The sequence below is a fragment of the Biomphalaria glabrata genome, chromosome 5 (genome assembly GCF_947242115.1).
Source record: "Biomphalaria glabrata chromosome 5, xgBioGlab47.1, whole genome shotgun sequence".
Lineage (NCBI taxonomy): Eukaryota > Metazoa > Mollusca > Gastropoda > Planorbidae > Biomphalaria > Biomphalaria glabrata.
In genome coordinates, this window is record NC_074715.1 from 37,435,103 (window position 1) to 37,461,923 (window position 26,821).

General features: G+C 37.3%; 1 protein-coding gene and 1 long non-coding RNA gene across 2 annotated transcripts in view; one reads left to right on the forward strand and one right to left on the reverse strand.

Moving 5' to 3' along the window:
- Positions 1 to 6,610: 6,610 nt before the first annotated feature.
- LOC106059619 (uncharacterized) lies at positions 6,611 to 20,891 on the reverse strand. Its single transcript, XR_001216277.2, has 2 exons — positions 20,480 to 20,891; positions 6,611 to 8,384 (listed from the first exon to the last, which is right to left on the reverse strand). It is a non-coding gene; the product is annotated as an uncharacterized LOC106059619 (long non-coding RNA).
- The window catches only part of LOC106059556 (uncharacterized), a 152,667-nt gene continuing 145,224 nt past the window's right edge, over positions 19,379 to 26,821 (forward strand). Inside the window, exons 1-2 of the mRNA XM_013217281.2 lie at positions 19,379 to 19,564; positions 20,796 to 20,857. The gene's annotated coding sequence lies outside the window, so the exon portion shown is untranslated. The remainder of the gene's footprint in view (positions 19,565 to 20,795; positions 20,858 to 26,821) is intronic.

Below are 26,821 nucleotides of genomic sequence, written 5' to 3' on the forward strand. Positions count from 1 at the left end.
CTAAATGACATCTAGAAAAATGACCTGTTTACAAAGCTTATATTAACTCAACCCGTCTTTCGGTCTGTCTGGGTTGATTCTTTTGCACTTTTTTATTTCTTCAACTTCCCATTCTAGGATCAAGTTGAAATTTCGCACAATTATACATTGTCTATGACAACACTTTAATCAATAAAAAATACCAATTAGCTAATCATTAGTGGTAATTAATTAATGTTGCTTTATATAGAAAAAGGGTAGATAAAACTTGCAATATTGATAAATATGTCAGCGATGCTCTACCTTAGCTTAATGGAGGCTATGTTTTTAAAAAGACATATTTATATTTTGGTTGTGAATTTTTTCTTGATGAATTGTTTGTTGCTTGAAGCCAAGAGACTTCAGCAATATCTGTACTTGGTATACAGAAAAACTGTATTAAAATCTGACACTCAAGACCCGAGCCTTTGTTGTATTACTTGACAAAATCAGCCTCATTTAAACATTGTACTTTTCCTCCTAATCACTTAATTAGCTTTTTAACAAGCATTCTTTGCTCATTTTAGGCTTCTACGACGAACAAAAGTGGTAAGGGAGATCATGCAAATTAAGTTGACAAATATTGGACCCATATATATTGTAACGTTGTTCACTATCCAGACTCTCTGCACCACACGACACAACGAACTTAAAGAACCTCACAACTCAGGGCTCCAAAGTAACAGTTTAATTTCAAATACATCACAAATACTGTACAGTTGGCAATAACATTACACTGACTGTTCAAAAACCTAGCCTCTGCTCCGGACTGACTTCTCCTCGTACTGGTCACATTGCGAGGTCTTATATAGGGTCCCTACCGACCTTCTAGGATCGGATGGAACGTCGCTTGACCACTGGTTGATCACAATCGCCTTGACTTGGGTTAGTAATATTTACAACACGGTTCTTTGCCGAACTGGCGTGTACTGTCACTCGTCACGGTTGACCGCTCGTCTAGCGCTGGCCTGGGACGATTTGCGTAGTCTAAAACACACACAGCACTACCCCCATCTGTGTCACCACCAGGTTTATAACAATATGTTACCAACTTACCAGCCAAGTGCACTCTATAGAACGACTAGGACCTCAGACTGCTTCATGACAAGACACAAAATGTTAATTTAATTAGCTAATGTATTTAATAATATAAGTTACTCTGAATAATATTTCTATTTGACAGTAATCGCCAGCAATCGGATCAAATTTTTCGTTTTTAATACAACTAAGTTTGTGTACAACTTTATTATTCTAGGTAAATTGTTGATATATATGATATATTGGTGTGTGTTGTATGAAAGGTGGAAGAAAGAATAATGCGCGGTCAAGGTTAATATAACTAACTATATAACTATATAAAGAATGATTCACGTGACTTTATATTGATCTACTGAAAACGTTACGTTATGACGATTGTAGGAAAGAGCAGTTGATTAATATGTCATTTTTATGTCTGAAATATCTGACACAATTCAGGATGCTCGTTGGGTCAAAGGTCATTCAAGAACCGATTGATTGTTGAAAGAATTTGAATTCAGATACAAGAATTTCGGAAGCGCAGTGGTTCGAATCCTGGTGAATACTGGGATTTTTAATTTCGGGAAATGTGTGCGCTTGTGAGTCCGCCAAGCGCTAATGACACTTGTTGGCACCCTCGTTAACAGAAACTGATTTCATCATCTGCCCTAGAGATCGCAAAGATCTGAAAGGGGGATTGAAGTTTAGAATCCCCTGTATGCTTTCAGATCTAAAGTCTTACTGTCAAGTTTATCCAATCGACACGAAGTCCCATGCAGATAGAGAAAAAGATACATATTGATTCTCCGAAGAGAAACATATTCTTTGACTAAGTACTATTTGAAGAGTACTATTTGTAGTCTTTGTTGGCGTGACTGTTGAGCTAATGTCGAAAGTCACATCCTCTGAGAAATATTTGGTCTACTTAATGTCGTTGTGTGACTGAAATGTTCCACCAAATGCAAGGATACACGTTTTTCATGTTCACTTTGTTTTGTTTGTGTGGCCTCTGTAATGATACGGATGGCCTCTTGGTCATGTGGTATGCGCTCAGTAGTCCCTGGTTCGAACCTTGCCGCAAGGCTAGGATGTAATGTTCAGTTCCGAAAGAGCATCATAAGCATGAATATGGGACGAAGAAACGAAGATGTCCCTTCTTTTTGTCTTCCAACGGATGTGCAGGTAAAGTGAAGTTTTAACTATCCGCAAGATATTTTACAAGAACGAAGAAGAATTTAATGGCCAATAGCGTACAGAGTATAGAGACGCACTTTAGCTGACTGCTAGTGAAGGATCACTTGTGATGACATAAATTCAAAGAGAGATTGTAGATTAGAGATAGATAAACAGACAGTTGAGGCTTTCATAGGAACAGCATCTTTGTTATAGTGACTGAGACTAGACTCTTCCCGTTCTGGATTAAACATTCATATTTGATTTATGTCTGTTGATTTACTTTATTGTATTTGTCTCGATCTGTAAGTCTGTTATTAAGAACTCGAGAGTAATACTATGGGTACAGAAATATTCAATCTTCTGATCAGCACAAACTCTACAGATCCAAATATTACAATAACTTATATATTATCCAAATATTACAATAACCTATATAGGTACTGTTTTGATTTATTTATTAATTTTGCTTTATAGAGTTGTTGTTTTTTTTTGTTACGCTTTATGTTGTTCTTGTTGTACTCTTAGATATCTTCATGTCCGTCTGAATTTCTTGTCTCCTCATGTATCGTTATTTCATGTTTTGATATAAAAAAAAATGACATTGCCTGACTCAGATGTATAAGATAAAGAAGGAAATTGTGAAGTTATTTCCTATTTTGCACTTTACCGGTAACATAATCTGGTACCGACATGTACTTTTCTTTCACCATTCATCAAAAAAAAAAAAACAAGTGTCAAAATATCAAATAGCTGACAACCTACACAGCATGAATTTTAACAATGACATCACAGGACGGCTAGCAATATAAAGCTTGCTGGATGTATAGCATAGGATACTTAAAAACTTCCGAAATATCTCCTACAAAAACCGCACTGCCAATGAGAAAATTCGAAACAGGATGACAATCGGGTCCAAGATGACCTATTGATCACTGTCAGCTAAAAGCTAACTTAAACTGTATGGCCATATTACAAGGTCATCTTAAAGACCTTCCTGCAGGGAACCTTAACAGACAGAGAAAGCGATGGTAAGACAAAAGGAATGGACGGTTCTGTCATTGAAAGAGATTTTAGTCAAGGCGAAAGACAGAGAAGAATGAGAATGGAGAAAGTCGGTCTACAGATCATGTTTGGTGCCCCAAAGGTCCAACAGATTAAAGGATAGATGAAGGTTAAGATGTATAACGTTGCCACTTATAGAAATTCATTGTTTTGTGTTCGCAATTAATTCATGACTTTCAGATGTGACTTTAGAAATAAAGATGATTACGTCATAGCCTTCAAGCAGTGCTTCTCAGTTTATCACTAGTGCCCCCCCCCCCCCACCTAAACAATTACGCTCGTGTCCTACACATCCATGGTAAATATCAAATTGAGACTTTATAATAATAAAAAGTAATTAATGATAATTAAAAAGGAAAAAGCCTTTTTCGTTCGATTAGCACCTTTATCATAAAGTCAGCTAATTTATCATGAGCTCATCTAGCGTGTCATAAAATCAGGTAGTGTAACATTAGGTCATCTAGTGAATCAGATAGTCATCTAGTGTATCATGAAGTTATCTAGTCTATAATGAGGTCATCTCGTGTATCATAAGGTCAGCTAGTGTATCATAAGGCCATCTAGTGTATCATAAGGTCAGCTTGAGGTCAGCTAGTGGTATCGCGTTGCCAGAGAGTATCGTGTATAAACATGGGTATCGTAAGTTGAGTACAGTTTGTGATGTAGTCATCACTAATTGAGATATACTCTTCACTAGGACACTGTTTATGGTTTCTCTAGTTAAATCACATAATACCGCAATCACAACTGCAAGTAATGTATAACCTCTTCAGTATAAGACTCTCACAATTATATGGTATCAGATGGTGTCTTCTTCTTTTATTGTCATCTCAAAATCACAACTTAAAGCAATGAAATTCAATATGAATATCTGTTTATAGTTTTGCATTCTGATGACCTACTTTTCAATCTTGTGCAAGTTATACCTATGTCGATAGTGTCATATAAACCACTCTTGTCCATTGTCGACATTTCAATACAAACCTTTCGACCGTGACGTGACGCCGCTGAACTTGAATACTTCCGAAAGGAAGTCTTCTGTGTAGGGAGACAGAAACGTACCAATGTTCTCGTCTGCTTGGAGCACACAACTTTGGTCAGGAAAAGGTTTTCTTCAATGTCTTTTTTCTTCCGCCATTCATGCGAATCATAAACATCCTCTTGACTACACCCCAGCTTGTCTTAGAGCCCCCACTACACTTGTCCTATGGCGCCCCACTCTCCCCAGAAATTCTTTTTTTCCTGGTGTTCTGTACAGACGAAATATGACATAAGCTGATGCAGAACAAAGGAGGTATTCAAGTAGTGACAAGCTCAATTCTCATCTTTTTAAAATATTTAAAATGTTGGGTGTTTTTTTTTAGGGCGGCGACATAGGCAGAATTTCTTTTTTTATGTAACGAAACTTTGCAATTGATGTAGCAGATAATCGAGTGCTATGTTGGACAGAAATGTAATGCAAAACAGTTGCTGTAGATATTTTTGATGTAGCTATTATTTCTTGTATGATTCTTGCATTAGTTGTTTTTTTTTAATTTATTTTTGGGGAAAATCAAATTATAAAAAAAGGGGAATACGAGTTAGGTAAAGAAGCAGAAAAGCTACGAATGTTTACTGTTTAGGTTTAAATTGGTGTATAATTAAAACAGCTTCTAGACTGTGATATTACGTCATTGTTTGTTGTGATATATTAGGTCATTGTTTGTTGTGATATATTACGTCATTGTTTGTTGTGATATATTACGTCATTGTTTTTTTTTATACATTACGCCATTGTTTGTTGTGATATTTTACGTCATTGTTTGTTGTGAAAACTGCCTGTCAGGGTGTGACGTAATAAAAGGAGAGACTTTACTTAAACAAAACGTCTCAATTTAATCAATTTTTTAAAACAAATCTTATATGAACTCACTCTGTGTGTGTCTGTGTGTGTCTGTCTGACCAAAAGTTTGTAAACTTCGACAACCAGTCTCGGATCAAGTTGAAATTTCGCACAATTATTTCTTTTACCTGACAACACAAGAATCAATAAAAAAAAAACAATTAGTTTATTAATTATTGGTACTAAATGACTTTCTCAGGTATCTCAAAGAAGGGAATGAAATAGTACTTGACTGAAGTGGTGGTATAAGCTGAATTAGTCCCCTTTATATTAGGCTGCTTCTCAGTCTTAGTGAACACAAACATGAAATAGAAACAATAGAGAATTATACAATCTTCTTTGTTCATAGATTCTGCGCTAGCAGAGTGGTTATCGCGTTGGCTTGAGAAGCCTGAGAAGGCTTTAGCTCTCAAGGTCATTCCTTTTTTTTTCCTTTATTTTTATAAATGCTATTTTATTGTTAGTCTAGATCTATTACGAAATTTAATGACATGGCTGATTCAGACTAATTGATACAAGTACGCTTAATATAAGCTTTGTTTATTTTCTTGCTTAAAGGTATATGTTACTTTTTGTGTATTTTATAGCACCACAGAATCCATTTTAATTGTATAAGCTCTTCAATTTCTAGCACAAAATAATTTGCATATTAAGGAAGCATTAGACTTTCACTCTATGAATTTAGATTATTTAAAAAACAAAGTGGGCATCTAACTAGAGATAATTACAGTAATTAGCGGATTTGATACAAAGATCAACTGTCACGCATTAAGATATTGTTACTATTATATCTTAATTTTTTTAAAAAAAAATATTGGTTATCGAGAGTGTAACTCGATTCAGCGTCCTTGACATTGTTAAGTTTATCTTGAAACTCTCCCATAGTGTAGAAGTGTTCAATGTTTCATTTCTGTGCCATCAAATACAACATGCAGAAAGGGTTCAACATTTCCTCTTTCAGTAGCCTAGTCGTATGCAAATTTGAAATCGTTCCAAACTTAAAGCGTATTATTTCACTCAAGTGGGGGGGGGGAGTTTATATCGTCTGCTTTCGTGATGAATATATCTCTAACAGGATTTAAATATGTTTAGAACTAAACAGACTTCATACGCATATACAATTCATACATGACTTCATACATGTCTATATGTATATATAAAAATTGAAAAAGAGAACTTTGCACTACTAATACAAGACACAGCAAAGGAAAAGATTTTTTGTAAACAATTTTGTTTATTGATTCATTGCATTGTCATACAAGTCAAAGTGATTTAAATTTATTCAGTTGGCATTCAGTTGATACAGGCAAAGTACATACATAAACTGTTCAAAGAAGCGTACCAATGATTCGCTTGCAATGTTGAATCCACTTCACCCCAAAGTTCATCCAGATTAGTAGCAAGTGACGTGGGGTTATAGACAATAGAATGCTGGGCACGAGGAGAAAAAAAAAGTTGTTTTGTCTATATATCAGTACATTTACACAAATACTTTCCAATCCATGTACCACTTTTTACAAGTAATAGTGCAATGACACTTAATGCCTGGTCAAAGTAATCATCTCCCTTTCAATTGTCCCTGTGGGTCCTTATTACTCGATGGCATGGGCGCAATGACATGGTTGGTACGCCACTGATTTCATTGTGTTATTCATAATTTTAAAACATTTTTTTTTTCAATAAAATTTATTTTAGCCAATTTATATAGTATTTTCTTCTTGTGATAAGCTAAAAATTAATTTGAGATATTTAGGAACAAAGGGACATAGGAATAAAGATACAAGTCAAAGTACTTCTTTCATACATTGCGATCTCTAGCAGTGGATGATGTAAAGTTCATCTATTTTTAGGATTGACTATTAAGAGGGTATTACGTGGCCAGCACAACGACAAAACGCTGTTACTTCTCTAATGTCGAGAGTTAGAATTGGATGGACTCAAGGCCATCCTAAAAATGACGCAGTTCAAAATAATAGGGATTCAAACTTGTAACTCCTCTGTTAGGAAGCAAAGCGCCACTGAGCCACTGAGCACCAAAGACACTATTGGACAATTCTAATAAACCCAAGTTAGGCAAGACGTAACCTTCTCTTATTGTTTCTACATAAGCTGCTCGGTATAGTAAGTACATTATATAGATTTAAATCTTGTAAAGTTTCTTTGTAAAAACTGTGAGACAATTTTAATAAACTGTTTATTGCTATTTTTTCCCCAGCTCCTATTTACACGTTAGAGGGAAAGCACTCTTCTAGCTACCAAGGCTAAATTCTGCCATTTCTAGCTACTAAGGCTAAATTCTGCCATTTCTAGCTCCAGGGCTAAATACTGCCACTTAACATTCCTTTATCAAACGAAGTTATGGGAAGTAACAGTTCTGCTCCAATGAGCGTCTTCTTGTCAAGTATTAGCACTATGTCCGAACAGAATCAAGAGAGGGTTCTCTAGTGACGTCTATATGTGAGACGTCAGACACAGAGATAACTAATACTAGAAGCGAGGTTAAATCAACGTAGGCCTTTTCAAATCAAATTGAATAAATTTTTATCGACCAAATTTTAATCAAGAAAATAATTAATAAAAAAGTTTGGGTTAGTTCTATATGTATTACACAGATACATGCATATATATATGTTATGCTTATGTGATATGAATGAGATACTAAAGGCGGTTGATTGTTGTGCTGGCCACATGACACACTTCACTACGTCACCTGCCCTACTGACTGCAAGTTCTCAAATGGGTACCCTTAAGGCTAACCTACTATGTGACGACAGATATGTATGAAAATGATTATTATAATCCCTTGTACACATAGTATAATGTGACCAGACTCATGTCTATGGAAGTTGGGGTCTTGGGATGTGTTTTAATTGTGAATGTGTCATTGCATTAACTCTTGAAAGAAATTAAACATGTTTTAAAGACATATAAGCTAGTTGTACAACATGATACTGATTTCCCTTGATACCACTACAGGACAACTAGTTGGGTTCTCCTTCTTTTGGAGTATGGCTACCACGACATTTGCTACTTTTAATTTATAAAGTAGATAAACATGTTTTCTTAATGAGGTGAGCTGTAAAAGAAAACAGGAGTGAACTTAGGGACTGAAGTGGACAACACAGCACATTTTTTTTTCTTAAATTTATTACATAAGTATAAAACCAAATTGTTCTTGCAATTCCAAAACAATAGTTATTTTCAGTTCTTGACTTCTAGATTCAGTAATCTGAAAAATAAAAGATGAAAGTATTTACAAATCAAATCTTCTCAGAGTTCCAATTTTTAAACAGAATAATATAGTAATAAGATCTTCATATGAAATAGAAATGATGTTTCGTTGTGTACATAATACCCATGATTCCTGGTGTTTAATGTGTACAAAATACCCATGATTCCTGGTGTTTAATGTGTACAAAATACCCATGAGTCCTGGTGTTTAATGTGTACAAAATACCCATGAGTCCTGGTGTTTAATGTGTACATAATACCCATGAGTCCTGGTGTTTAATGTGTACAAAATACCCATGATTCCTGGTGTTTAATGTGTACAAAATACCCAATGATTCCTGGTGTTTAATGTGTACAATCTTGTACAATGTTTTGGTAGAAAGTGGTTTACGTGTTTCGGGTGTTCCTTTAGATTGAAACATTTTTACATCCCTGACCAAAACTCTTGCAGAAAGAAAGGGGATGGAAGCGGGTTGTGTCCGAACACTTGACCATCGGAGCGAAAGTCCAGAGCATACAACATTACCAGGCAGCCATCGGGTTATAAAACATACATTCATGTACTTTTAAAAACACAACTATCTACATAATGACACACACACACGCATATTCAGTTAAGTTACAGTCGAGCGCGTTGACGAATTAGCAGAACATGACTGAGACCTAACAAAAATAATCTTTACATCGAACGAATATAAATCCTTCCATTCTTCACCCATGCCCTCCCTTCTGCTACCAAACTCCTAAATGTTCTGTAAAGCTTTGACGGAGCAACACTTCTGCGTATGGGAAAGTTCAACTTCAATAGCTCCATTTGTTGCATTGAAACGGTGCAGGAAATTCTTACCCAGACTTTCACTTTGTTCTGTGGTAATAAAGTGTTTTTTTTTCAAATTGCTTTCAAATACCATTGTATCAGATTGAAGCTAAAAAAAAATCCCCCACCTTTTTTTCATAGTAAAAGTTAATTGGGCCACTAGAGAGTTTGGTCGTCATTATTTCTGGCACCACGTTTTCACTATAAAAAGTTTTTTTTTTATTTTTATGTTCTTGTTTGTTATTTTTACTTCTTTTCTCTATTTCTGTAGTACAGTGTGTGTGTATGTGTGTGTGTGTATGTGTGTGTGTGTGTGTGTGTATGTGTGTGTGAGACCAAAGTTGAAACACGTTCTCATGTACTTCTAAAATGTGAAGCTTCAGAGATTTATTTTCATAAAGCAAAGACAAATTTAGCCAAATATTGATTTCATTTTTATTTTTTGTCAAAATACCAGGTTCAAATGAGGAAACCTTCTTGATACTTAGACCTCCAGATATGTGACCAAACACAATCATTTGTAGCCTTTGATATGCAACCAATCATTTTATCCATGGATATGTTACCTATCATTTTATCCATAGATATGTTGCCAATTAGCTTATCCATGGATATGTTGCCAATTAGCTTATCCATGGATATGTTGCCAATTAGCTTATCCATGGATATGTTGCCAATTAGCTTATCCATGGATATGTTGCCAATTAGTTTACCCATGGATATGTTGCCAATTAGCTTATCCATGGATATGTTGCCAATTAGCTTATCCATGGATATGTTGCCAATTAGTTTATCCATGGATATGTTGCCAATTAGCTTATCCATCGACATGTTGCCGATTAGCTTATTCATGGATATTTTGCCAATTAGCTTATCCATGGATATGTTGCCAATTAGCTTATCCATCGACATGTTGCCGATTAGCTTATTCATGGATATTTTGCCAATTAGCTTATCCATGGTTTATCCATAGAAATTTAACCAAGATTTTATCCTTGGATATGTGACTAGACAAACTGTCATTTTAACCCATGAACTGCAGCCCAACCTATAATAATATTCTGTTTCATCCTATAAAAGTTAAATCTGTAATTCTTGTATTTTAAAAAAATGTGGAATTAACAATTGAAATTTATATGCCAAAGTTTACAGTTTACACATGGTTGAGAGAATTAGAGACCAAAAAAAAATATTTTAAACAAATGTCTCAAACACAACATAGAAAATTTAATACCAGCTAAATATTCATCAAATAACATAAATAAATGGTAAATCAATACGATACTTGGATGGACGCTTTTTAGCGTGGTATGCGCTCCGGAATGTCGTCATGAAATTCCCTGGTTTGAATCCGCCTCCCCCTTTCCATCCTGCAGGATGTTTGCATTGAGACGAAATACTTTTAATTTCTGAAGAAACATTAAAAAACTTTGAAATCAAGCCAAACACCCGAGGACAGTAGACAAAAAAAAAATAAAGTAGCAAAAAAAACAACAACACTGAATCAGAATTTACTCAGGAAAAAGAAAATTACCATAATAAAATACTCAGAAAGACGCATAAACAATGGCACATTTTGTATTCTTTGCGCTAGGAAAAATTCGTAAGTGCCCCTTTCTTCCCTAGTGCCATTAAAGCATGTAAAGTGGTGTCTGACTCGGCCAGGAAAAGCAATGACTTAGCAGAGTTGAAGTCGTATACAACATGCATCACTTGGCTAACACATTAACACATGGATACGAGTAGGAAGTAATTATCTTTTGAATCAACTTTTGTAACTTATAAGATAGCTTACTAAGATAAGATAAAAACTTAATCATGTCTTATCTTATCTAACACTATACAGACTTAGAAATCATGTTTTCCTCCACATTTTCCACTGCACGACAGAAATGGAGTCCCCAATTCAATAGGCTCTTCTCTTTGATAGAAAGGAAATCAATAACGTTGATGGGAGACTATTGATTGGTCTACTGTATGGATTCAATGTATTGATCAAGTAACGGTCCAATAATTTATTTTCATTCTTTCTCCAAAGAAAACAATAAAAATTGATTAGAATTTGAAAACAAAGTATATAAAATTTAAGCTCATAGAGTCACAAATATTTCCATGCAGAAGTATGATCTAGATTATAAGACATTATGTTTGTATTTGCTTAACACGATGTACGCACTAGAGAAATGAAGATTCATAATTTGTACTTAATTAAAAATCTATTTCATAGAAAAATATTTCAAACGCAATATGCTAGTCACATTTAATTTTGAGTTTGTTATTAATTTGTTTTTTTTTTCTTTTACAGAAAACATTAAAAACTGTCGAATGTTAGACTTAACTACTAAGAGAGAGAAAGTAACAGAGCGAGAGAAAGAAACGGAGAAAGAGAAGAGAGAGACGGAGAAAAAGAGAGAATTTGAGAGAGACTGATAGATAGAAAAAAGTAAGAGAAAGATTGAAAGAGAAAAAGACTGAGAAAGAGAAAAAGAGAGAGAGAGAGAGAGAGAAAGAAAGAAGAGACACTAAGAGAGAGAAATAGAGAAAGAGAAAGAACAAGAAATGTGCCCATATTATTGTGTCTTTCTAAGTAAGTTCTTGATAGAAAGTAGAAAGAGTAGTTCTTGATGCTAGCGTGATAAGTTTTTGTAACATTATTTTATTTTGCTCTTAATAACTGATGATTGAAGAAAAAAGTATTTCCGACCGCCCTAATCTCCCCCCCCCCCAAACAAAAAGAAAATTCTGGTTGAGCCAATGTATAAATCTACTATAAAGTTCTAATGATATGCCTAGAGATCAAGACTTGAAACTAGGTGTGCAAACTGAACATCTATTTATTGATTTTATTTTTTAATCATGAATACTTACAGTAGGAATACCCGTTGACGTATGTGTGATCAAGCTATAGAATGTCTTTAACTCTAGACCAAATTTACTTTAAAAGATTTTTTTATTTTAGAAAAAACGTTGGTCAAACCAGAGTTTTTCCAGTCTGACCAATTAGCTAGAAATTCTTTTCTCTAAAATGTACATAAACTGTAAAATTTTTTAGGAAAATCGTTAAATCCATTTTCGAGGTTCTTTTCCAATCAACCACGCAGTTTTTTTGTTCTTGCTTTGAGTTGTATTCTGTCAAGCTTATATTAACTCTGGCTGGTAAAAAGTTTGAACATATTTTTTCTCCCATTTCCCATTATTGGATTAAGTTAAAACTTTGCACACTTTTTCATAGAACTATTCCTATTCTCAGATCAAGTTGAAATTTTACATAAATATTCACAGTTGATAGCAATACAGAAATCAATCCAAAAATTAACTATTTAGTGAATCATTTAGTACTAATTAATTAATTTTGTTTAATATAGCAAAAAAGGGAGCTAAACCCTGTAATTTTCAAATAAATGGCAGTAACTAGCGATTCTTTCTTTTAGATAAGAGTGTTTTTTTTTAAAGTTTTATTTTTTCTATTGCTTGTAGAACCGATGAAGATTTCGCAACCTGAAAAGAGGAATAGTAAAAAAGAGAAAGTCTGAAGTGTTTTGTTTTAATAATCACACTCATGAGAAGTTTTTGCACCCAGTAACTAGTCTCTAAGACAGATGGTTGTTGATATTAGAATATACACAAAAGATACAGATCTCAACAATGAGCCTTCTCTGTTATTCTCTTGGTCACATATTTCTGGTGTATTTACCTTCAGTCTATAGTCGTATCGGCCTGAAGATGAAAGGCGTATGCGACAGAACAAAAAAAAAAGTGATTTATTGTCGTCTGCTAGTGATGTTTTTTTGGCTGGATGGACGTCCCGGTGTCAGTGTGACATACATTTAATTAGTTATGATTTACTTGCCGAGAAAACACAATGTAGGAAGTGGGAGGGGGGCAGGTCTGGGCAAGGACGAGGGCTTGTGGGCAGGGTTGGGTAAGGACGGGGCTTGTCATTGTGACGTATTACGGGAGTGCGTTTTTTGTTTCTTGTATAAAAGTTTTGTGTGTGTCGTCAAAAAGAGAGGGCTAGGGAGAAGAACCGACGAGTTGTTTACGCGAGAAAATAAGTTCAAATACTTCAATAGAATTTCAGAAGATATGTTTGGCTGATACAGATAAAATAGTTGAACAAACCATTAGCAAATTGAAGACAATTTCAGACCAAAGAAAAAATAGTCCCAGTGGAAGTAGGATCTACGTGAGGTCAAGGTTGGGTGCTGCAGAAAACACGGACTTGCTCTCAATCTTTGATCTTTTCAACTCAATCTTTTCATTTTGTCCTACAGAATCTTTTTCTATTACTTTGGTTTTGCTTAAAAATCGGTCACTCTTGAGATGGGGACGTGTTGGTAAGTTGGGTTTCGTGTAGACCTTTGAACTGAGCACAGACACTGAGGTCACTTTTATTTTAACACAAGGTTGGACAGCTCTAGATTTTATATCATTTAAAATTAAAATTTGAACTACTGCACAGTCCATAGCAGCACAGGCAAAACTGAAAACACTATGGAAAGACAAAGGCATCAAAATCAGACTGGTGCTCTCCCTGGTCATGGCCACAGTCTTATATTCTTGCGAGTCTTGGACGCTGACTGCAGAGCTAGAGAGGAGGATCCTAGCAATAAAATTGAGATGCTACAGAACTTAAACGGATCCTAGCAATCAAATTGAGATGCTACAGAACTGAAACGGATCCTAGCTATCAAAGATCGCATTGCTAACGAAGAGACAGGGTTAATACAGCGATTGGACGCACGATGACCTGCTAAATATTGTAAAAAAACCTCAAACTAAAACTCTATGATATGATGGAAAGACAACATAAAAGAATGGACGGGCCTGCCATTGAAATAGTTTCTATCCAAGGCAAAAGAGTAGTTCTTGATAGGAAATATCCAACGGAGGAATGGAAAAAGGCGGTCGAAAAATCCTGTACGGCACCCCAACTGCCCAACAGACTAAGAGATATGTGAAGGTGAAGGTGAAGAACACTAAACTCCGAGGTTTATGTATTTGGACTCCAGGTGAACCTTCTACGTTGGCCATCTCTCACACGCTCTTAATGTTCACCAACTTCTGATCTATGACCACACTAACCAATATGAGGAAGGCTATGAATGTCTTTAAATGTTCACCAACTTCTGATCTATGACCGCACTAACCAATATGAGGAAGGCTATGAATGTCTTTAAATGTTCACCAACTTCTGATCTATGACCGCACTAACCAATATGAGGAAGGCTATGAATGTCTTTAAATGTTCACTAACTTCTGATCTATGACCGCACTAACCAATATCAGGAAGGCTATGAATGTCTTTAAATGTTCACCAACTTCTGATCTATGACCGCACTAACCAATATCAGGAAGGCTATGAATGTCTTTAAATGTTCACCAACTTCTGATCTATGACCGCACTAACCAATATGAGGAAGGCTATGAATGTCTTTAAATGTTCACCAACTTCTGATCTATGACCACACTAACCAATATCAGGAAGGCTATGAATGTCTTTAATTGAATACAGAAAATAAAACCACTGGGTGCAATGAACAATTCATTTTTGTTTGTACTTTTACGACATTGAAAAATCGTTTTACACTTGCCTATGACGTACCTTGTTGATTTCCAAGAGCTGAGCCGAAGGCTCTTCGAGCTCTAAGTTTGAAAAAAAACCTGTTTGGACGCCAAACAGTAAAAAAAAAAAAACCTGTGAGAACACAGTTCTGTTTGAGAGAGACCCGAGTCAATGCCTATGTAAAACATTGCTGTTTCCAATGCCTTTGGCCCCGACGCATGCTTGGCTGCACATGGCCGAAGGCCAAGGGCACCGGGAGCCTCCGCCATTTTCCTTCGCTGTACCAAGCTAGCTGTGCGGGAACCGCCATTGATGTAACGGTCCCTTTGAGGAACAGCGCATGGATGTGGGACGTGTTCGTGGGGACTTTTTTACAACCCCGCCCGTACAATGGGTGGACTCTCGTCTACCCGTGGGCATCCCCACGGGAGTTTTGTGTTGCTACCCATTTAGCCTAGCCAATTCCTCTAATGGCCGTTTCCACGCGGGCGCCACGATGAGGCAGGGCAACGTGCCCGCCCCTATGACGTACCTACTAATTCAATTTCTATCCGATTCACTAGTGGCAAACTAACATTGGAAGGGGGGGGGACATCTACCCGAACTGGCCTATGTAAGTTTAACGTGAAATGTAATCTCCACGTGTCCATATAAAGTCATTCATTTCGTTAAGTGAAAGACTTCTACATTTGGTATGATCAGATTCAAAACATTCACACATTCCAGTTTATCAAAACTTTTTCTCTATTCTAGATCAGGTGGAGGTGCGTTGTACTAAATATTAAAACCGTCCACGTAAACCTTTAGGGCAAACCAAAACCACTGATAACGTGTTCAACACACTTTCCTTGGATATTTATAAAATGAAATATTTAAAATTCTCTCCAGTTATCTTTCTTATGCATTCTAATGTTTGTCCTGCCTGGAGCTGAACTACTGGTGATCTCACTGATACCATCTTATCGTCTTCCTCGACACAATCCTTAATTCTACATTGATTTGCATACATTCAACAGGTTGTACACTTCCACTGGAGTGGAGAGCATGTGAATGTTGTGTGTGTTTGTTTTAAGAATAAAAGATGAATTAAGACATTCGATGAATTCAGTCTTGTTGAATTGGACTCATACAGGAAGGAATATGCATTAAGTAAATAGGTCATCCTGAGGCGCGGTGGCCGAGCGGTAAAGCGCTTGGTTTCCGGGTTCGAATCCTGGTGAAGACTCAGATTTTTAATTTCGGGATCTTTTGACCCACCCAGCTCTTATGGGTAGCTGACATTAGTTGGGTAAAAGTATAGGCGGTTGGTCGTTGTGCTGGCCATATGACACCCTTGTTAACCATGGGCCACAGAAACAGAAGACATTTACATCATCTGCCCTATAGATCGTAAGGTCTGAAAGAGGAACTTTTTTTTTTTAAATTGTTAACTAGAGCATTGTTTGAAGACATTCGAGAGTTTCTATTTTCTATAACTAACATAGTTTCTATAACTAACATAGTTTCTATAACTAACATAGTTTCTATAACTAACATAGTTTCTATAACTAACATAGTTTCTATAACTAACATAGTTTCTATAACTAACATAGTTTCTATAACTAACATAGTTTCTATAACTAATCTTTCTACTATCTATCAAAAAATACCCAGCAAGGCACACAGATAAGGGCACATTTTTTGTTATACACGCTAGGACAAATTGGTATAAATACAAAATATAAAAGGGGAGATAAACCTTGTGTTATTGAGATATCGCAGTGGTTATGTGGTGCTTCCCCTCAGATAAGCTTTGTTTTATTTTATACGAATTGTTTTTAAATTAAATAATTTACTTGTTGAATGCCCCCCTCCTCCCCCCCCCCCCCCAAAAAAAAAAAAAAAAAAAAAGCCTGCGCGCGCTTACTCTCTTTCTCTCTCTTAGTCTCTCTTCTTTCTCCCTCTTTCTCTCTCTCTCCTGTTTTGCCTCTCTCTCTCTCTCTCTTTTACTTTCTCTCAGACTCTCTTTTTCTCTCTCTTTTTCTCTCTCCATCTCTCTCTTTTTCTCTTTGTCTCTCTCAATCACCTTCTCTCTTGCTCTCTCACCAAGTAGCTAGTTTTTGTTGTATAGTATTGATCAGCCATGTATTTTGAAAAGGTATATCACAGTTATGTGCACTTTATAGCAATGCAGAATCATGTTTTTAACTTTTCTATTCGTAGCACAAAAGACTATGAATATAGCAGAAGTACTAGTGCTTACTTCTAGAGGCGCAACTCAAAAAGTATTTCGAATCAACTTGACAACAATGAGGGGGGGGGGGGGGAATAAAATAGTCGCTGAGACGATCATGTGCTGCTATTTATTTGGCAACAATTTAGCGTTTCTGTCAGGACTTCACTTTTCTGTTTACTTCCAAACCTCTTCCTGTCTTCTTACGTTTGTCAATCCATCCGCCCATAGATAGATGGATGGATGGATGGGTGGATGGATGGGTGGATGGATGGATGAATGGATGGATGGATGGGTGGATGAATAGATAGATAGATAGATATAGATAGACTGACTGATTGATTGATTGATTGACTGATAGAAAGCCTATGCTTAAATTAACCTCTACTCTCTGTTACTTTTTTGACAACACTAAATTAATTAAAACATTCTTTCCCACCCTAGTCCTATTGATATTGACCAGAAATCAATGCCAGAAATCTCCGCAAAATGGCAGAATAGTTTAATAGCAGAAGTTGAGCCCTAACCGTCAATATTACAATATGCAAAACAAATACCGCGGCCATGCTGACACTAGGGTACACTTTAACCCAGTTTTGATACCCGTCTTATTCTTCTCCCTGTCAAAGTGTTTATACAGGCCCTACGTTTGGAGCCGATTTCTCTTGTAGAAAGGTTTCGTTCGTTCCATTCAAGAGAACAGCACGCTCAACACCTTGATCTCAGTCTACACACTTTTTAAAAGCTATTTCACGTTGTAAACTTTTACGTTGGAAACTATAAAACTCGCTTTACTTTATATCAAAGGTATATTGGAAAACGTATGGCTCTTATAAAGTATTAATGAAGGAATCATTTTTTAACAATTTACAAAAAAAAAAAAAAAAAAAAAAAACAAGATTACAAAGACAGTTTGTGTGGAAACACAAACTTAAAATCGGCCCCCGAAGTGGTCCACCCGGGAAGGCTTCAATATTTTCAGAAAGAACATCCAAATGAAATTATATCAAAGACAAATGAGAGATAAGAATGGAGAAAGAAGGTTGACAGATCTTGTGTAGTGCCCCAACGGTACAGCAGATCAAAGGATAGGTGCAAGTGAATGCAAAGTTAGATGTGAACCTGGCCTAACTAGTTCCTCTTTCAGACCTTGTGGTCTATAGGGCAGATAATGTAAAGTTCATCTGTTTTTGGTTGTCTACGGTTAACGAGGGTGTCATGTAGCCAGCACAACGACCAACCGCCTTTACTTTTCCCCAACTAATATCAGGTACCCATTGGAGCTGGGTGGACTCAGAGGCGCCTAAGGATTCCGAAGTTGGGGTTATCCCAGTCTTCACCAGGATTCGAACCCGGGGCCCCCGGTTCAGAAGTCAAGTGCTTTACCGCTCAGCTAACGCGCCTCTCCTGGCCTAACTGAAGTCTTATAATTGATGTAATTGTTTTGAAAAGGCTCAATCTCTTATTCGAATGCTAAAAAAAAACACCAAAAAAGAAATTTTAGCAATAAAAAAAAATGTTCACGAAAATGAAGTTTTTAAGATTACTATTCGTTTTAATGTAGGTCTAACTCATAATGCATACTAATTAGCTTTTTCTCTTTAAAAAACTGCTTGCATAACTGATTTTAAAAATTAGATTTTTCGCTTTCAGAACAAAAAAAAATAGCCGTTGCATCAGAACTTTGAATGGTCTAAAATATTGTGATGTCGGATTTTCAATATATTTTCTAGTTTACGAGATCTAAACGGGACGGACGGACAGACGGACAGACGGACAGACATTTCGCACAAAACTAATAGCGTCTTTTTCCCTTTCGGGGCCGCTAAAAAATCATAGAAATATTATTATATAAAAAAGCTAAAAAAAAAAACAAAAAACAAAAAAAAAACAGACATTAAGTTGCAAAATTGCGTAAAGCACTTAATAACCATAACTTACACACACACACACACACAAAGAGTCACATTTCTTATTACACTCGTAAACGCATTTATTCTTCCCTAGTGTACCATTATAGCGTGAAACGGGTTGCCTGAATTAGCCTGGAAAACCAATGACTTAGCAGAGTTCACTAATTAATATGCACGACTAAATGAAGAATACACGTAGGACGTAATCATTTTCTTTTGTTAAAGGAACGTTTGTAATTTATAGAATAAGATAAAATTCAAATGATTGGCTACGGGTGACCAAGTTCACTAGAAATATCTCAACTCTTCAGCTTCCTACCCTTATTATTTTGTCTCTCTCCTTCCCTTCGTAGTAATAACCCGACGTTTCTGTCTCTCTCCAAGTGTTTGATGTACCGCCGTGAGTTTTATTCAAATATTATGTGCCATAGTCGTGAAAGGGTAGAAAACCATAAGGGGGGCACACTGCGAGTTTTAAAAAGCTGAACGTGTGGGAAATGGGGGGAAGCTTCAGGTGTGTGTCGACACAGCTCGCCACTATACTTTAAGAAATACTTAATGAAAACCTATTCATACCACAGTGCTATTCATTATATACAAGGGCGGTAAATAGACCGCTTTAATTTATGCTTTTATACGAGTGTGTAGCTGACAGGGCCAGATTTTTGCAGTGAGTGTTACCTTTTTAAAATATTTTTTATTAAAAGTAGGCTTAATGTTTTTTTTTACGACTTCAATCTTGCATAATTATGTAAGTAATAATTTCCATAAGCAAGAAAGGAATCTAGACATTCGTGGGCACCTATATTATTTTTTATTTAAAGAGATTTGCGCCTCGTTTGCATTTTGTTGTCACTTTTTAAATAGTTAAAGACATTAGTAGTCATATTTTAAGATTCGTTCGTAATTTAAAGAACTAAACAAAAGTTCGCATCTAAATGTATGAACAGATTTATACAACATAAGTAAATCATGCCAAGACACTTGCCAGCACATTCATACACACACACACCTATAGACATACACAGTAACACATTGTTAAAAGTGACATTGTGTACTCTAGTTATGATATTTTTAAAAAATGTGTTGGCTGAGTGACCTGACAGGGGAAATAAATGAATGGGGGACAAAAAGGGGGGGGGGGGGCAAGTTAAACCAAACATTAAACCAAACGTTCAAATAGAGAGGTTCACGCAAGAAGAGAGACTCAGAGTAATACAAGCTTGTATATGTCCATCTATTCTCTAGAACACAATACACTGACTAGTTCAATGTGTTTTCACGTGCTTTTTAGTGATTGCCTCAATGCCTTTTGAAAAATGTGTAACATAGCCAATACTTTGAAACAATGAGTGCTTCGAAGAGAATAGATCTTAATAGTGATTTAAGATGAAAATACGTTTGTTCTAATAACGGAATAACTCACACGTGATCTCTTTGATGCAGTGTTCAAGAAGGAATTAATTAATTAATTTTTTTACATTTAAACAGACGAGAGAGAGAGAAAAAGGATTCAAATTCTCGCTAACTGCTAGATCAATCGATGCTGAGTGCTTCAATGGAAATACAGAGCGCTCTGACTTACCGCTAAGTTGAACTACTGCCTGTGGTAGTCCTTTGAAATTGGTCACAATTATAAACATTCCCTTTTTGGACTGTGGTCAGAACTTGGAACAGTAACCAGTGAACGTACACAACAATTGGAAGCCTCAGAAGTCCGAAGTGAGGCTTCAGAGTGCTGAACTTGTCAGGGAACCATCTTTCACGTGTCCTTTTTCTCAAATATCCATCTGGTTTAGAACAGAAACAAATAATTCAATCCTAAAAAGCAATACTCGTCTAACGGCTTTACGCTTTATGGAAGTTATTTTTATAGATTCTTTTGTTTTGGTTTTCTTCAGAAACTGGATTGGTAGGCCTGGGAATGGACTAGGTGGATCTAGGCCGTCAAGTACACGAAGAGGTAGGACCAGTTATTTTACTCTTCTTTTTTTTTTTTTATTTTCTAGATAATCATTACTTTGTTCTGCTCTGTACACGTGTGTGTGTGTCATTAAGTGTGTGTGTTTGTATATCAGAGAAGGTGTGTGTGTGAGTGTACAGAAGCAAATGATGAAGTGTGATATGGTTTACTATTTCACTTGTCTATATATCTGTATAGATTACGTATCGATTCCTAAGTAAATCTTATTTTTTTTAATTTTTTTTTTTGGGGGGGGGGGGGGGGGGGGCTATAAAATACTGTAGTTTTTAAGTTTTCTTATAATCGCCATTTTTTTAAGCTTGTATTTATCTAGGTCTAATGATGACTGATGATCTTAAATAAGAACAATTTTAAACAAAGTCGCTTTGATTTATGTTTGAAAGAAGAAGTAGAAAGTAGTTCTAATTTATTTCTAATTTATTTCTAATTTATTTTGAGATAAAACAAACAAAGAAAAAAATTATTGAATTAATTGGACCGAGAAGATTAAATTAAAACGCATAGAACAATGAACTCTACAGAACGCTAATAGCATGCTATCAGTTCACAGTGGTAATGCAGGGCCCAACACAAGTCTTGTCACTAATTATAGGAGACTGGGCGTCTTCTAATAAATGTATTTATATAGCTCCTCCTTCGTGGTCGAAGATGAGCACATTTCTCATTTCCTAAGGACTTGAAGATGGCTGTAAAGTCCAACCCTCGCTTTAAAAAGCCGGCCGCATATGTGGTATGGGTGGGTTAGGTCAGTTGCAGATAGGCCTGCTTCTTCTCTCAGCTTTTTGTTAGTTTGGCGCTCTTTCGCCCTGGCCACTCTTCTTGCTTCAAATCTTGAGACTCCGAGACTCACAGCTTCAAGCCATGAGTAGCGATCAAGAACTAGTGCTTCCCAATCGTGAATGTCGATATCGCATTCCTTGAAGGAGCTCTTGAGAGTGTCTTTGTAGCGCTTGTATTGGCTTCTTGGGAGCGCTTTCCTGCACACAACTCCCCATACAGAAGTCACTTGGGAAGGCGATTGTCTGGCATTCGGACTACATGTCCCGCCCATCGAAGTTGGGACTTTTTACTGTCGCATTGATACTGTTCATGTTGGACAGCTTTAAGATTTCTGTGTCTGGTATGTGGTCGGACCAACACACCTTATGAATACTCCTTAGACAGCATAGATGGAAGGAGTTTAGCTTTTTGGTGTGGCAGGAGTATAGGGTCCAGGACTCTGATGCATATAGGAATGACGGGAGAACTACAGCACTGTAGACTTTCAGTTTTGTGGATATGCTGAGTCCTCTCCGTTGCCACACTTGTTCTTGAAATCTGCCAAAATCAGCACTGGCACGAGCAATACGGAAGTCAACCTCTTCATCTAGATTGGCGTTTGCTGATATGGTGCTTCCCAGATAGACAAACTTTTAGACACTTGCTAATTTCTGGCCATCTATGAGAATGTCAGCATAGGATGAATTCACATACTCTAGTATGTAGGTGATACGGATGTGCCCGAAACTCTCTTCTTATATGTTTTAATGTCACTATCTTAGCTTCCTTAATGATGCAGTTTTCTCTCTTAACTGACCTAGAGGTACCACTATCTCTTTTAACTGACCTAGATGTGCCAATATCTCTTTTAACTGACCTAGAGGTGCCACTATCTCTCTAAACTGACCTAGAGGTGCCACTATCTCTCTTAACTGACCTAGAGGTACCACTATCTCTCTAAACTGACCTAGAGGTGCCACTCTCTTAACTGACCTAGAGGTACTACTATCTCTCTTAACTGACCTAGAGGTGCCAATATCTCTTTTAACTGACCTAGAGGTGCCACTATCTCTCTTAACTGACCTAGAGGTGCCAATATCTCTTTAAACTGCCTTAGTGATGTCAATATCTTTTTAAGCTGCCTTAGGGATGCCACTACTCTCTTCTCCTACCTGTCATAATCATGTCACTATCTTAGCTTGCTTAATGATGCAATTTTCTCTCTTAGCTGACCTAGAGGTACCACTAAATCTTTTAGCTGCCTTAGTGATGCCATTGTTTCTTTTAGCTGCCTTGGTGATGCCACTATCTCTTGGAGTTAATTTTCAAAGGGATTACTCATATATTTGCACACCTACATATTACGTCTTGATTGATTATTACTCAAACCAGATCCTGCATCGTCAAAGACATAGAACCTCACTGAGTCAACAACGATCTTCTCTCTCTTTCTCTCTCTCTCCCTCCCTCTCTCTCTCTCTCTCTCTCTCTAACTTGCACAAAAACTGTGAATAACGAAATTAACTTATTTTTTGTTATGAATAAAATACAAATTGGAACTTTGGAAAGCTTTTATTTACTCTAATAATATCCAATATTAAAAGTAGGTGAATGCCAAACGGGCATGGGTGCAAATTTACCTCAAGATTTGTAAGTTATCAAGGCGTTGCCTTGCTGAGAGACTTTTTTTTCACCAAATGTTATCAGTGACAAATAAATAAATAAAACAAAACAAACAAACCCAGTAAAAGAAAACGTCGTTGCCCAATCTGGTCTAGACACTGAATGTCACAGTCTCTTATCTGAGACACCCAATAGGCTGGCGATCTTTAAACGTTGTATCTTATTTTAGTACATAGTAGAGAATACCATGAAATAGTCAGACTATGTTAATACAGCAATCTGAGCTGTTTTTTCAATTGTAATGGAATTTATAGTCCGTTAAAAAAAGACTACAATATTAATGAATGAAGTTAAATCCCCCCCCCCGCCCACCTCAGGTCAAAAATTTAAAGTGTGAAAACACAGAACATTGCTGTTTTTATGTTTTCGCAATATTTCTACACATCACACTGTTATCTATAATTTAAAGAAAAAGCAATATGAAACATTAAAATTGAAGAAAACCTATGTTCCATGACATTAAATATAATTGTCTTGTAAATGAGGATTCATGAATATTCATTCTACACAATGTTTGAGTCTTTTTGGACTTCAAGCTGATGAATTAATGACTTACGGTTATCGCTGTACGGGTAACATTTAGCTTTCTGTTGTCTAGGCTAAGAGGCTGCCTAGGCTAAGAGGCTGTCTAGGCTAAGAGGCTGCCTAGGCTAAGAGGCTGTCTAGGCTAAGAGGCTGTCTAGGCTAAGAGGCTGCCTAGGCTAAGAGGCTGTCTAGGCTAAGAGGCTGTCTAGGCTAAGAGGCTGTCTAGGCTAAGAGGCTGCCTAGGCTAAGAGAGGCTGCCTAAGCTAAGAGGCTGTCTAGGCTAAGAGGCTGTCTAGGCTAAGAGGCTGTCTAGGCTAAGAGAGGCTGCCTAAGCTAAGAGGCTGTCTAAGCTAAGAGGCTGCCTAGGCTAAGAGGTTGTCTAGGCTAAGAGGCTGTCTAGGCTAAGAGGCTGTCTAGGCTAAGAGGCTGTCTAGGCTAAGAGGCTGCCTAGGCTAAGAGAGGCTGCCTAAGCTAAGAGGCTGTCTAGGCTAAGAGGCTGTCTAGGCTAAGAGGCTGTCTAGGCTAAGAGAGGCTGCCTAAGCTAAGAGGCTGTCTAGGCTAAGAGAAACATTCGGACTTGCGAGAGGGCTAAATAACTATAAAGTCTGTTTCCATGATCCCCTGTAAATTTCCGGGTGCCTCCTTAAAGGAATCGAACTAGATTCTCTACGGATTGGAGTCGAGTGCTTAACCACTCTACCACATAGACCAACAAGATGTTTGGTAAATAAAATCACCAAATCTAGAAATTAGTCTGGACAAAATATACATTGAAATACAAATGATATATTAACCCTTCAAAATACAGATCAGGCCATGACATATTTACAAGCAACATTTGTTGTTATCCAAATAGAAAAAATATGTTACATTTTATTCTAGGACAAAGCAACTATCCTTTTAGTCCTACTGCCTCTTCAGCAATAAAACTTTGATTATTTCCTCGTTAATAGTCTACTATTCTAATGTGAATGCTTAACTAACATTGAGAAACACAAGAGTGTGTAGGTAATTGTCCAATTTGAAGTGATTTTTATATCTAGTCGTCTTTTAAAAGATATATATCTACATGTAAATAAGATAAAAGTGTAAACAATTATTTTCTATCAATTGTTTATTAAGACTGTTGAGCGATCTTTTTCTTACTTTATTCTGCCTCTATCATCTTTTATGGCGGATACCTGGCGCCACAAAACCGGGAGCTTCGGGCAGATGGAGCTCGTCAGCCTAGTAAGGCAGTTCATCTAGGAGAGGGGTACTCTGACTTCAAACCCCCGCTGCCTTGCGGTACTGAGGCTTCAGGAGACAACCTCGAGGAGAAATCAGGAGTGAAGCCCCTTAGGCGTTGGGAGTATCAGCTATGAAATTCCCTCCGGCAGCTTCTGCAACTGAGTTGGTGCCAAATGTAATGCGATGCGTTCCTTTGGATCACATCAGCAAGGTCGAGAGAGGGATCATGACGCATGGGCCACCCATGACCCCTTTATCCAAGGCCCAGGAATGCGCCCCGGAGAGGAAACTCTGGTGCTGCTGCAAAGCGGCTAAAACAACACGGGAGACAACAGTTACGGGTTATAAGTCCAACTTGATTGGCGTAATGTATGGACGCCACGGGTTGTCTCTGACGGTGGGAGAGGTCTTCGCGCCTCACTGATCAGCTACCGCCCGCCTCAACCTGGGCAGCCCCCAGTCAGTTAGGTGCTGATCCGCCACAGCCTGCCTGCTCTAATGGGTGCTTAGAGCTTAGTTTAAAACGACAAGTAGGCTGGAAACTTGCACCAAGCAACAAAAGAAGAAAACTTAAACTGAAAAAGAAAATCCCTGTCATGCGACTGGCCACTTGGAATGTCAGGACAATGTGTCCTGGTCTCACTGATGATCTAAGGCAGATCGACGATGCAAGGAAGACGGCAGTTATAAACAACGAGCTAAAAAGGCTACATATTGACATTGCAGCCCTGCAAGAAACCCGACTGGCCGAAAACGGCATGCTCCGCGAGACTGACTACACTTTCTTTTGGAAAGGGAAAGCACAGGATGAGACTCGAATACATGGTGTGGGCTTTGCTGTCAAGAACAGTCTTCTTCCCATGATAGTCCCTCCAGTTGGTGGCTCGGAACGGCTACTAAGCATAAGTATGATGACAGCATCTGGAAAAGTCACTCTAATTAGTGCCTATGCCCCCACACTATGCTCGCCTCAGGAGGACAAAGACAAGTTCTATGAAGACCTCAAAGAAGCCATTGCAAACATTCCTCAAAAAGAACATATGATCCTTCTAGGTGACTTCAATGCCAGAGTAGGATCAGATCACACTACCTGGCCAGACTGTCTTGGGCTTTTTGGAATCGGAAAGATGAATGAGAACGGACAAAGACTGCTTGAATTCTGCACATACCATAAGCTCTGCATTACCAACACATACTTCAGAACAAAACCACAGCACTGTGTCTCATGGAGGCACCCTAGGTCTGGGCACTGGCACCAGCTGGATATGATACTGACACGAAAAAAGGACATTGGAAATATACTGCTGACACGTAGCTACCAAAGCGCGGATTGTGATACTGATCATACTTTAGTGTCATGCCGGACAAGACTGCTGCCAACTAAGATCCACACTTCACAGGGAAAAAGAAAATCACGCCTGAATACTACTAGCACAAAAAATCCTGATCTTTGCACCGAATTTGAGAACAAATTAGAGGAAGCTTTTAAAAACTTCTCTGTGACTGAGGTAGAAAAAAGCTGGACGTTTATGCGTGATACAATCTACCAAACATCATCACTGGTCTTTGGAAACAAAACCAAGAAAAGCGAAGACTGGTTTGAAGCTAGTCTACCAGAAATGGAAACTGCCACTACGAACAAGAGAGCAGCCATGCTAATCTACAAGAAGGATCCCACCCCAAGCAACTTAAAAAGGCTCAGAGCTGCACGTAACAATGCCCAAAGAGTAGCGAGACAATGTGCTA